This window comes from Urtica dioica, chromosome 5 (assembly GCF_054948205.1).
Source record: "Urtica dioica subsp. dioica isolate 48M chromosome 5, U.dioica_male_clone48M_v1_H2, whole genome shotgun sequence".
In the NCBI taxonomy this organism is placed as follows: Eukaryota; Viridiplantae; Streptophyta; class Magnoliopsida; order Rosales; family Urticaceae; genus Urtica; species Urtica dioica.
Window position 1 is genome coordinate 23,263,866 of NC_142760.1, and position 13,141 is coordinate 23,277,006.

Consider the following 13,141-nt stretch of genomic DNA (forward strand, 5'->3'; position numbering starts at 1 on the left):
CATATGTTCAAAATCTATATGCTCTTGAAATTTTGAGTGGGAGGTCTCCTTGTAGACAAAACCGAAAAATAAAAAGATGTGTAATCTCAAACTTTCAAGTGTTCGAGTGAGTTGAAGTTCACACTTCCCTCACACACTTTCCCGAAATAGAAAATAGGAAAAGATCGAGTATGTACCTTGTGCCTTTATGCACTAATACTGCTCTGAACATGTCGATCTAGGATTCTCTTCTAGTTGTCCGCTCTGTCGCTCTCTAACTAGGAAATCTGTTTCCGAACTTAAAAGAGTCGATGAACCAACTCCAAAAACTAAGTGGGAGGGTTATACTCGTTGTTTGTAACCCGCGATCCCCAACACTAATGAAAGATGCAATAACGTGGGACTAAGAGCCGCTCTTGCGACCCTCACTTAAATGTGAGTACTCCAAGGCGTTATTGCTTCGATCATTGCTCAATGAGCTACGTCCGAGAGTGATGCGATGATGGCAAGGCCTCCCCTTGGGGGATTGTTTTTCAAAGCTAATCTTTTGGACTAAGTGGTTGGTTGCGCACTTAGGCTCAATCCCTAGTATCCTTCCTTAAGGCTCTGCGAAAGGATATGAGTGATCAAACCAATTTACAAGGTGGCTAGTCAAAATAGATGTACTGACATCTTGGCTTAGCATTAATGATGTGTCATTTACTTATAAATGGAGATTTTTTGCGGCCTTCTCTTGAGGGAGTAAATTATCGTTTGGTTTATAACACCTTTGGATTTTACAAAAGTCTTAATAAAACTTAAATCCTAAACCAAAGACTAATCATAAACTTGTTTCAACTCATATAGGCAATATGTCTCTCAAACATCTCTCAATCTTTCTTTCCTCGAATAAAACGAAAACTACGTAGATTCGAAACGTAACCTCGACATAATACCTATCGTTAACAAGCACAAATGGGTACTCACCACCCCGTGTCCTCCTCTGACGAATGACGATTCAACTCAAGAGGACAATGACGCCTTAGCGGCCTGGTTTCGATCCGATGAGATTGTGAGGTGCTATATTTTGGCATCTATGAACAATATGCTAAAAGAGCAACATCATGACATCGAGACTGCCGCTGACATGCTCTACAATCTCCTTGAGATGTTTGGAGGGCAAAGGCATCAAACAAGGCTACAAGCAGTCCGACAGTTTATGAACTGTCACATGAAGGCTAGGACTCCTGTTAGGGACCATATGATGCTGATCATTAGTTACCTAAATGAAATGGAAATCCTAGGATCTGAGATTAATGGGAAGAATATCATAGATATGATCTTAGAAACTCTCCCTGAGTCTCTTGATACCTTCATGCTGAACTACTCCATTACAAAGCTAAAGTACACTGTTACCGAGCTTATGAAGGAGCTTCACACTGCTGTAGGTCTCAATAAGAGAAAGAGGAATCAAGGAGAGGCACATGCTACTGAGCAAAAGGCCTCCGCCTCTGGAACTAAGAAGAGACCTCACAAGGCCGATAAAAAGAACTGTCCCGCCTATCTCAAAGCAAAGGAACATAGTATTGTACTAGTTACCGAAGCATGCTTAGTAGCTGATAATGTATCAACGTGGATTCTTGACTCCGCTGCTACTAACCATATTTGTTGTTCCTTGAATGGTTTCAAGAAAACCAAAAGCTTAGAGGAAGGCGAGTTCTGTTTCAAATGGGGTGATGGGAGCCTGGTGTCTGCGAAGGCTGTGGGATCCGTGACGCTGTCTTTTGAAGACCGCACTTTAAACTTGAATAATGTTTATTTTGTTCCTACCTTTGGGAAGAACTTAATATCCGTTGCTCGTCTTCTAGAGCAAGATTATTGTTTAAAGTTCATTAAGAATGGAATTCGTATTTCGTTTCCTGATAATTCTTTTGTCACTGATGCATGTATGAAGAATGCTCTTTTCTACATCTATCCCACTAAACCTTCTCTTTTAGACACCGAAATAGATAACGATCTAATTAGGGAGCCAAAGAGGATCAAACTTTCTGAATCCTCTGATCTAACAAAATCAACATACCTCTGGCACTTAAGACTTGGTCATATCAGTCTAGATAGGATTAAGAGACTTGTGAGGGATGGTCCACTCCAAGCCTCTGCAATAGGTTCACTACCTACTTGTGAATCCTGCATAGAAGGAAAAATGACTAAGCACCCTTTCTCCGATAAGGGTCGAAGAGCCACTGAGTTGCTGGAACTAATACATTCTGATGTATGTGGTCCGCTCAACCAACAGGCACGTGGAGGATACGAATACTTCGTTACCTTCACTGATGATTACTCAAGATATGGGTTTGTCTATTTGCTTAAACACAAATCCGAGACCTTTAACGTATTTAAGGTCTTTAGGGCTTTAGTGGAAAAGCAAACTGGCAAAGTGATCAAAACCCTTCGATCTGATCGAGGTGGTGAGTATATGTATGGAGAGTTCGATGACTTTCTTAAAGAAGAAGGTATCGCTTCTCAGCTTACCGCACCTGGCACACCTCAACAAAACGGAGTGTCAGAGAGAAGAAACCGAACTCTTATGGAGATGGTTAGATCAATGATGAGTTACTCATCACTCCCGCTTTCCTTTTGGGGATATGCCCTCGAAACAGCCGCCTACATTCTGAACCAAGTTCCGTCCAAAACGGTTCCTGGTACTCCTTATGAACGATGGACTGGCCGTAAAGTGAATCTTGGCCGCATCCGAATTTGGGGTTGCCCTGCACACGTGCTGAGGCAAAAGACTAGCAAGTTGGCTAGTAGGTCAGAATTGTGCCTGTTTGTAGGATATCCGAAGGAAACCAAAGGTTTTACTTTCTATAGTCCCGAGGACATTAAGACTTTCGTTAGCACGAATGCTCGTTTCCTTGAGGAGGACTTTATGAAGGATGCGAAACCTAGAAGCAAAATTGTGCTTGAAGAAAAGTTGGGTGAGGAAGCTTCTACCTCATCTGTAAGAACTGTTCTTACCCCAACTGAAACACAACCTAACTCAACAGAATCTCGTCAAGTAGTACTTCGACGTAGTGGAAGGGCTGTTCAAAAGCCTGACAGGTACATGTCTTATGGAGACTCTCTTGTAGCCGTCTCTGACATGGATGACCCTGTTTCCTATAGCCAAGCAATGGCTTGTTCTGAATCAAACCTTTGGCTTGACGCCATGAAAGTTGAAATGCACTCGATGTATGTCAACAAAGTCTGGAAACTTGTAGACCTTCCTGAAGGGATTAAACCCGTAGGGTGTAAGTGGATATACAAGAAGAAAAGGGGTCCTGATGGGAACGTCGAGACGTTCAAAGCACGACTTGTGGCGAAGGGTTATACCCAACAAGAAGGGATTGACTATGAAGAAACCTTCTCGCCAGTCGCGATGCTTAAATCCATCCGCATACTCCTATCCATAGCTGCAGCTCTCGACTATGAGATCTGGCAAATGGATGTCAAGACAGCCTTTCTGAATGGCAATCTTGACGAGCACATTTACATGGCTCAACCAGACGGTTTCGTGGATAAAGGTCAAGAGACCAAGGTTTGTGAGTTGCTTAAATCCATTTATGGACTAAAGCAAGCATCTAGGTCATGGAAAATTAGATTCGATGAAACTGTAAAGAGCTTCGGCTTTGAACAGTCAATAGATGAGCCTTGTGTTTACAAGTTAATACACGAAGGCAAAGTTGTGTTTCTGGTACTATATGTCGATGATATACTGCTCATTGGTAATGACGTGGGTAAGTTATCTGAGGTTAAGGTCTGGCTGGCAAAGCAATTCGATATGAAGGATCTAGGAGAAGCTGCATACATTCTGGGAATCCAAATCTTTCGAGATAGGAAAAACCGGACCCTGTCGCTCTCTCAAGCATCTTATATTGATAAGGTGATGGATCGCTTCTCGATGCAAGACTGCAAGAGGGGTCAAACACCCTTTAGGCATGGAGTTTCACTCTCTAAGGACCAGTCTCCCAAGACTGCACAAGAGATTGAAGACATGAGGAAAATTCCTTACGCCTCTGCCGTAGGAAGCCTCATGTATGCTATGCTTTGCACCCGACCTGATATATGTTTCGCCGTTGGCGTAGTTAGTCGTTTCCAATCCAACCCTGGACCCGAGCACTGGATTGCTGTTAAGCATGTTCTTAAGTATCTTCGAAGAACTAGGAACTTGATGCTTACATACTCAGGTACTGACCTGACTATGACGGGATATACCGACTCCGATTTTCAAGCGGATAAGGATTCCAGGAAATCCACTTCGGGATCTGTGTTCATCCTTAATGGTGGAGCTGTTGTGTGGAGAAGTATTAAGCAATCTTGCATTGCTGACTCCACAATGGAAGCAGAATATGTGGCTGCTTGTGAAGCATCCAAAGAGGCTGTATGGCTTAGAAAGTTCCTTAAGTATTTGGAAATTGTTCCAAACGTCGACGAGCCCATGACCCTTTATTGTGATAATAGTGGGGCTGTCGCTAACTCAAAGGAACCTAGAAGCCATAAGCACTCTAAACATATTGAGAGGAAATACCATTTGATTCGAGAGATCGCGCAACGCGGAGACGTGGAGGTGAAGTAGATCTCTGGAAGATCCATTCACCAAGGCCCTAGCGAACATGGTCTTCGACCAACTTCGAGAGGGATTAGGCATGTAGGACTACTCACATCTTCTTTGAGTCAAGTGGGAGTTTGTTGTCAATGGTGCCCACAAGAAGAGTAGTAGTGTCTGTTTATGTACATTTGATGTCATATAGTCTTACGAACACTCTTGCTTGTAATTGCTTATTCTTTAATAATAAAGTTGAAACGTTCATTCATTCTTTCTTTGTTTGAAGCTTTATGATAAAACCCTAGTCTTTTAGTCCATAAACAAACTTAACAACTTACGAAGAGACAAATGTAGATTTGCATGAACAAACTCTTCGTAGTTTGCTTAAAACGATATATTCGCAATCTTAGGGTCAAAGGACTATTGACCTCAGTATGATTGTTAGAAGAATCTATGATGTCTGGTTATGAGGCATTGAGAGTTGGGGACTCTATAGTTCTTCTAGGTATCTTCCGAAGGTACTGAATTGACCAGTGCACTTCTAGAGACAATATAAGAACAAACCATTTAACCTCTTATGTCTCGAAGTCACTATGTATGAATTGCATCATGCTTACCTTAATCCTGAAATGAGACATGCCATTTCACACCTTAGTATTCTCATTTGAGAAAGTCAGAGTTCGGACTCACTATGTCATTCCGAACAGGGCCTATTGGTGAAATACTAAGTTGTGAGTATGTCATGAGTAACTTTGTGAAGTTCTCATAGATATGGAATTCATGTACAAGATTGCTGAAATGCAATGTATGTCACCTCATGCTTTGTTCCTTGGAGTGTGAATAAATGAACTGGCCAGTGTCCAAATTGAGTCTTGACTCTTTTGGATGAAACAATGTGACTTGTTAGCTCCTCGTCAATACATTGTTTCTAACTTATTCACAAGCGACAAAGGAGTTGAGGAAATAACAGCTAGAAGGGTAAAATGGTAATTTAGTAAATCCCGACTAGCTGATGACATTCATGAAGGGTAAACATAGATAATATTCAGTGGATCCGCTCATCATAATTAAGTCGAATTCTTGAGTAGAAAATAAATTCATTTGAACCGAGAGATTTTCAGTGTCAGCTCTTTAGTGGAGTCAGTTGGCATTAAGCTAAACTTGGAAAAGGTTTGTGAACTTTTGAGTCCAAGCGTTTAGCTAAAGCTTTGTTCATTTGGGTCCATGAGGTCACTGTCACGAATCACATCGATAGGAATAGTTAAACTGGAAGCTAAGTCAAAACAAGAACGAAAATAGTCAAAAGGGTATTTTTGTCTTTTGAGACAAAGGATGAAATGAATGTCAATAAATTTTTTGACAAGTTCATTTGATGACTTAATGTCACTCGGCCATGACTTGATTATTGGGCCTTGTGGATTAATTTCATTTCATAAGAATTTTATTGAAAATTCTTAATGGGCCTTTTTCATGTTGTCATGAACAAATGGAAAAGCTTCTAGAAGGCCTTTCTAGAGTATAATAGGCGCCCAATACCCAAAGAGAAAGAGAGTTCCTTTTGTGCATTAATGTATGAAAATACTTGCCAAAAGAAAAAGAGGAAACAAATTTCCTCTAAGAGGCATAAGGGATTTCGGCCAAACAAGCTTAGAGAGAGCAAGGAATAAAAGAGGAAACAAATCCAAGGTGTCATTAAGGCACATGTTGGCCGTGTGACTTGGATGGGAATGGGCAATAAAGATTGCTCATAAAGGCTTGGAAAATAAGAGGAAACTACTTCTTTCCAAGGCCAACCCTTCTCCTATAAATAGGACCCTCATTCCTCTCATTCTATTCATTCAACATAAGTTAGAGATTGAGAGACTCTCTCTCTAGACATTGTTGGCCGCCCCTCTTCTCTCTCTTTCTAGTTTCTATTTTCGATTTTTCTTGTCTTGGCACCTAGGTCCTCACTCGACCTAGTCTTTAGCTCTGCGACTTTGAGACTCGTTCTTAAGTCGTAGTGTTTAAAAGTGCCCACTCACTAATTCCTTCTTTTCGAGTGATTTAGTGATAGAAACTTTCGTGGTTGCTCGAGTTGCCGAGGAAAGAAAGAGAGACGTGCTGCGAGGGGAGACGAGCGTTGCAACTTTCCAAAAGCTTCTACAAGGTTCAAGCTTCAAGAAAGGTTAGTAACTTTAATAGCTCATATTAGTTTTTATTTACATGTACATGCTCTTGTCTAGGTTAGTAAAAACTAGTTTTACTTAAAAAGAAATTTTTTTAAAATTCCGCCGCTTAACGAAGCGTTAAACTTTTTCTTAAACCCTAGATCGATTCTAACAGTCTCGAATCGCGCCATGTAGGCATCTTGGGTTGCGCCATGTAAGCGACTTACGTGCGCCATATAGGCGTCTTAGGTTGCGCCATGTAGGCGTCTTACGGGCTGCGCCTTTACGCGACTTACGTGCGCCATGTAGGCGTCTTAGGTTGCGCCATGTAGGCGTCTTACGGGCTGCGCCTTTACGCGACTTATGTGCGCCATGTAGGCGTCTTAGGTTGCGCCATGTAGGCGTCTTACGGGCTGCCCCTTTACGCGACTTACCTGCGCCATGTAGGCGTCTTAGGTTGCGCCATGTAGGCGTCTTACTGGCTGCGCCTTTACGCGACTTACGTGCGCCATGTAGGCGTCTTAGGTTGCGCCATGTAGGCGTCTTACGGGCTGCGCCTTTACGCGACTTACGTGCGCCATGTAGGCGTCTTAGGTTGCGCCATGTAGGCATCTTACGGGTTGCGCTTTTACGCGACTTACGTGCGCCATGTAGGCGTCTTAAGTGCGCCATGTAGGCGTCTTACGGGCTGCGCCTTTACCCGACTTACGTGCGCCATGTAGGCGTCTTAGGTTGCGCCATGTAGGCGTCTTACGGACTGCACCTTTACGCGACTTACGTGCGCCATGTAGGCGTCATAGGTTGCGCCATGTAGGCGTCTTACGGGCGGCGCCTTTACGCGACTTACGTGCGCCATGTAGGCGTCTTAGGTTGCGCCATGTAGGCGTCTTACGGGCTGCGCCTTTACGCGACTTACGTGCGCCATGTAGGCGTCTTATGGGTTGCGCCTTTACGCGACTTACGTGCGCCATGTAGGCGTCTTAGGTTGCGCCATGTAGGTGTCTTACGGGCTGCGCCTTTACGCGACTTACGTGCGCCATGTAGGCGTCTTGGGTTGCGCCATGTAGGCGTCTTACGGGCTGCGCCTTTACGCGACTTACGTGCGCCATGTAGGCGTCTAAAGTGTGCCATGTAGGCGTCTTATGGGTTGCGCCTTTACGCGACTTACGTGCGCCATGTAGGCGTCTTAAGTTTTTTGGTGGAGCGTGTTCTTTTGAGAGTTTCCTTACCATAGCTAGCCCCCCCAAGTTTTTGGGTTACAAGTTAATTGTTCGATAACCAGAAAACTTGCATAAAACAAAATTTGAAACGGAAAACTTGAGTTTTATTACTTTTGCGAAAAACTTGCGAGAAAATTTAAATCCTAAAACATTGGCTCGTAGGCCTTATTGAAAATGGGAAATAAAAGCGATAAAAAGCGGGGGACGCTAGCTACTGATAGTACTGCCTCAAGTGCTCCGCGTTCCATGGGTGGCGAATCGGAGTTCCGTCCGTGTGCTCAATGTAGTACGTCCCGTCGTGAATGACTTTGCGGACTCTGTAAGGGCCTTCCCAGTTCGGGCCTAGGACGCCGGCGCCTTGGACTTGTGTGTTCTGGAACACTCGTCAGAGGACGAGGCTTCCGACGGCAAAGGTTCGCCTTTTGATCTTGGAGTTGTAGTATCTTTCGACCTTGCACTTCTGTGCGGCGAGGCGTCTGAATGCTTTCGCCCTCTTTTCGTCGATCAGGTCCAACTCAAGGCGCATGGCCTCGTTGTTGTCCGATTCGTCGAATGTGTCGACTCGGAATATGGGTATCTCGGTTTCAATCGGAACCACGGCCTCGACCCCATATGCAAGGGAGAATGGCGTCTCGCCGGTGGCGTTTCGCGCGGTTGTCCTATACGCCCATAGGACGAATGGTAATTCATCGGCCCAGGCGCCTTTCTTGTCTTCGAGCTTCTTTTTTAGGTTGCTCTTGATAGTCTTGTTGACTGCCTCGACTTGGCCGTTGGCCTGAGGATGACGCGGCGAGGAGAAGGTCTTGCTGATCTTCAGTTGATCGCAGATATCTCTTACTCGCGCGTTGTCAGTCACAATCGAGGCGGGGATACCGTGCCTGCATATGATGTTCTTCCAGATGAAGTTTGTCGTGTTTGCTTCAGTTATTCTGGCAAGCGGCTCGGCCTCTACCCACTTAGTGAAGTAGTCGATGGCGATAATGGCGTACTCGTATTGCCTTGGCGCTCTAGGGAGCTTGCCAATGATGTCCACGCCCCACTTAGCAAAGGGACGTGGGACAACGATGCTGCTTAACGGGGTCGGGGGCTGTCGCGGAATTTCCGCGAAGCGCTGGCATTTATCGCAACGCCTTGCCCATTCGCAAGCATCTCGCTTCATGGTAGGCCAGAAATAGCCTTGCTTAAGCGCTTTGAGCGCAAGGGAAGTTCCAGCGGCGTGGTTTCCGCAGATGCCCTCATGGATTTCGCGGAGGACCTTGGTCGACTCAACGCTATCGAGGCATCGGAGCAGCGGTGTCGAGTAACCGCGCTTATAGAGTGTACCCTCACGAAGCGTGTATTTGGATGCTAAGGCCCTCAGTTTATCGGCTTCCTTGCGGTCTTCGGGGAGTTCCCCTCTTCGCAAAAACTCGACAATTGAGTCCGTCCAAGTAGGCTGAGGTGTCATCTCTATGGCCCCGACTTCGTCTCGGGAGACGGATGGTCGTGGGAGAGATTCAATGGGCACGGTCCCCAATCCGTCTTCGTCGATGCCAGATCCGAGGCGAGCAAGCGCGTCAGCCTCCGAATTTTGTTCTCTCGGGATTTGGTGAATCTCGAACCAAGAGAAGGCATCGAGTTTGGAATTCGTTTTAGCCAGGTACGCGACCATGTTGGGCTCCTTGGCGATGTAATCTCCTTTAACCTGGTTTACGATCAACTGCGAGTCGCAGTGTATTCGCAGGTTATGGGAGCCGAGCTTCTGTGCTAGCTCTATCCCTACAATGAGCGCTTCGTATTCAGCTTCATTGTTGGAGGCTTGGAAGCCGTAGTGAAGGGCATATCGCAGCTTTTCCCCATCGGGGTTAATCAGGATTATTCCGGCGCCAGCCCCCCGAGCATTAGATGCTCCGTCTACGTATAATTCCCAGATGGGACCCGTTGGGTCTACCTTCCTTTTCCGAGTTAGCGTATCGTTGCTAAGGTCGGCTTCCGCTCTTCCCATATCGGGAGCGTAGGAGAATTCTGCCACGAAGTCGGCTAAGGCCTGCCCCTTTATAGCCGTTCTTGGGTGGAACTCAATCCCGTACTCGCTCAATTCTTGGGACCAGATCGCCATGCGAGTCGATGTTCCCTTTTGAAGAGCTTTACCGATTGGATGCTCACTCCGCACCGCAATTGGGTGAGCTTGGAAGTACGGTCGTAGCTTCTTAGCTGCCGTTACGAGAGCCAGAGAAAGCTTCTCAATCTCGGTGTAGCGCGTTTTCGCGTCGAGTAAGGCTTTGCTTACGTAGTAGATTGGCCATTGGACCTTGTTTTCTTCGCGGACAAGGACGGCACTTACAGCTCTTTCAGAGACGGCGAGATACACGTACAGCGTCTCGCCCTCTTTCGGTTTAGAGAGGAATGGTGGGGACCCAAAGTAAGCCTTCATTTCTTGGAAGGCACTTTCGCATTCGTCCGTCCACTCAAAGCCGTCCGTCTTCTTCAGAGCTTTGAAGAACGGTTGACACTTGTCGGTGGCTTTAGACACGAAGCGTGTCAGAGCGGCAATCCGACCGGTCAGGCTTTGCACTTCTTTGACTCGTCTTGGCGACTTCATTTCAAGGAGTGCCTTGATTTTTTCCGGGTTCGCTTCGATACCTCGTCGGCTGACGATATAACCGAGGAACTTTCCGGATTCAACCCCGAATACGCATTTGTTGGGGTTGAGCTTCATTTTATATCGGCGGAGGATTGTGAACATCTCCCTAAGGTCGCGTACGTGATTAGTTGCCAGTAGGCTTTTAACGAGCATGTCATCCACGTACACTTCCATCGTCTTGCCGATTTGATCGGCGAAGATCCGATTTACCAAGCGTTGGTATATTGCTCCCGCGTTCTTAAGGCCGAAAGGCATGACCTTGTAACAGTAGAGACCTCGATCGGTGACAAAGGTCGTCTTAATTTGATCGGGCTCGTGCATTCGAATTTGGTTGTAGCCGGAATAGGTGTCCATGAAGCTTAGAAGTTCATGGCCGGCCGTGGCGTCCACCAGTTGTTCGATGCGCGGGAGTGGAAAGCAGTCCTTAGGGCAGGCTTTGTTAAGATCTTTGTAGTCTATACAAATTCGCCACTTCCCGTTTGGCTTTTTCACCATTACCACGTTGGCGACCCACTTGGGGTACTTAGCCTCTCGAATGAAGTTTGCGGTGAGGAGTTTCTCGACCTCTTCATTTATGGCCAGGTATCGTTCCGGGTTGAACGTTCGTCTAGCCTGCACTTTTTCGGCGACCTTTGGGTCGTCGTTCAGTCGGTGCACTATTACCTCGGGATCGATTCCGGGCATGTCCGCATGAGTCCATGCAAAAACATCCTTGAAGTCCCTAAGGAAGGCGGTAAGCTGAGTTTTGATGGCGAGTGGAAGTCGGGTGCCGATTTTTACAACTTGATCAGGCTTCGACTCCTCCAGGACGATTGGCACAAGATCATCGAAGGTTTCCACTTTAAGTCTTTCGATTTCATCACGGGGGTCAAGTTCTCCGAACTTCCTTGCATCCCTTAGGTTGCATGGGTAATCGTCTTCCAGTTGGAAGATTGTGTTGACCGCTTTTCCCGCGGACTTGCCATCAACTCCTTGCACGTACCATATCCTGGCTTGGGATTGGTCTCCTGCCATGATGCCAATTCCCCCTTCGGTAGGGAACTTCACCAGTAGGTGATACGTGGAAGTGATCGCCCTTAGCCGGTTCAACGTGGGTCGCCCGATGATTAAGTTGTAGGGCGACTCTTGATCGACCACTAGGAATGGGACCATGTGAACGGCTTCGATTCCTCCAGGGGTCCCAAAGGTGACCGGCAGGTCGATGATGCCCTCGGTCATAACCTTTTCCCCAGTGAACCCAAACAATGGCGTTTGGGTCGGAGTCGGGCGCAGCCCCCCCGAGCTTCATGCGCTCTAGGGTGGACTTGAAAATTATGTCGGCAGCGTTGCCGTTATCGATGAGAACCCTTTTTACCAAGTTATTGGCCACTTGGGCTTTGAGCACGATCGCGTCATTGTGCGGATGCACAACTCGCTTGTCCTCTTCATTGGTGAAATACATCGTCTCGTGAGGCACGGACGGAGGTTCTTCATATGTGAAGTTGACGTGCATAGCAGCGTCTTCCTGAGACGCGGCCCTAAGGAATTTCTTCCGTTGTCGGGCCGAATCCCCATCTTGTGGACCTCCCAGTATGGTGGTTACCACGTGCAGTTGCGGGTTGGCGTTGGCAGTAGCCGTGGTTTGGTTGGTAGAAGCGGCTGCTCCTCCTCCTTGACCAGACTACTGTCTGTTCGCGGTGGGGCCCGCAGCGCCAATCATGCGCAACACGAACTCCTTCAGCTCGCCATGTTGGATCAGAGCCTCGATTTGCCTTTTGAGGTTGTAGCATTCCGAGGTCAAATGACCATATTCCCGATGGAACTCACAATACCTGGACCGATCGCGAGTTGCGGGATCCTTCTTCATTGGAGCCGGGGGCGTGAACTTGTCACGTGCCAGAGCCAGGATCCTTTCCGGCGCCGTGTTCAGCGGCGTGAACGACGAGTACCCTTTGAAGTTTTCCGCAAGTCGCGGTTTCTGAGGTACCGGGGGTTGGTTGCTAGAAACCTGGTTCCCCTTGTTTCGCCTCTTACGAGGTTCGTTCTGCTCGCGGATAGGTTCTTCTCGTCGGCGTGAGCTTTGATTAGTGCTCTTGCGGCCGTCGAGGTAGTCTTCGACTCCCATGAAGGTCTTAGCTCGAGCCATTAACTCGGCCATGGTGGAAGGGACACGGCCGACGACAGACTTGAGGAAGTCACTCGTGCGCAAGCCTTCTATGATGGCGGCAATTGCGTCACCGTCGTCAAAGCGGTCGACCTTGTTTGACTCTTCAGTGAATCGGGCGAGGTATCGTCTAAGAGACTCGCCACTCTCTTTCCTGATTGACCACAGGTACATCTTGGTCTTCTTTTGGACCATAGACGTAGCGAACCGTGCTAGGAACATGTCCTTCAGGTCTTTGAACGAGTGGATGCTTCCTGGCCTTAAGTTTTTGAACCACTTAAAGCCGGGTCCGGCGAGGGTCAAACTAAAAGCTTGGCACATGGCACCAGGAGAAACACCCTGCATCGTCATCCAGGTTTCATAGTGCTGGATGTGGTAAGCAGGATCTGCTTTCCCATCATAGGGAGCGAGGTTCGGGAGCTTGAAATTCCCCGTACAAACCTCAGCCAGTATCTGAGCAGT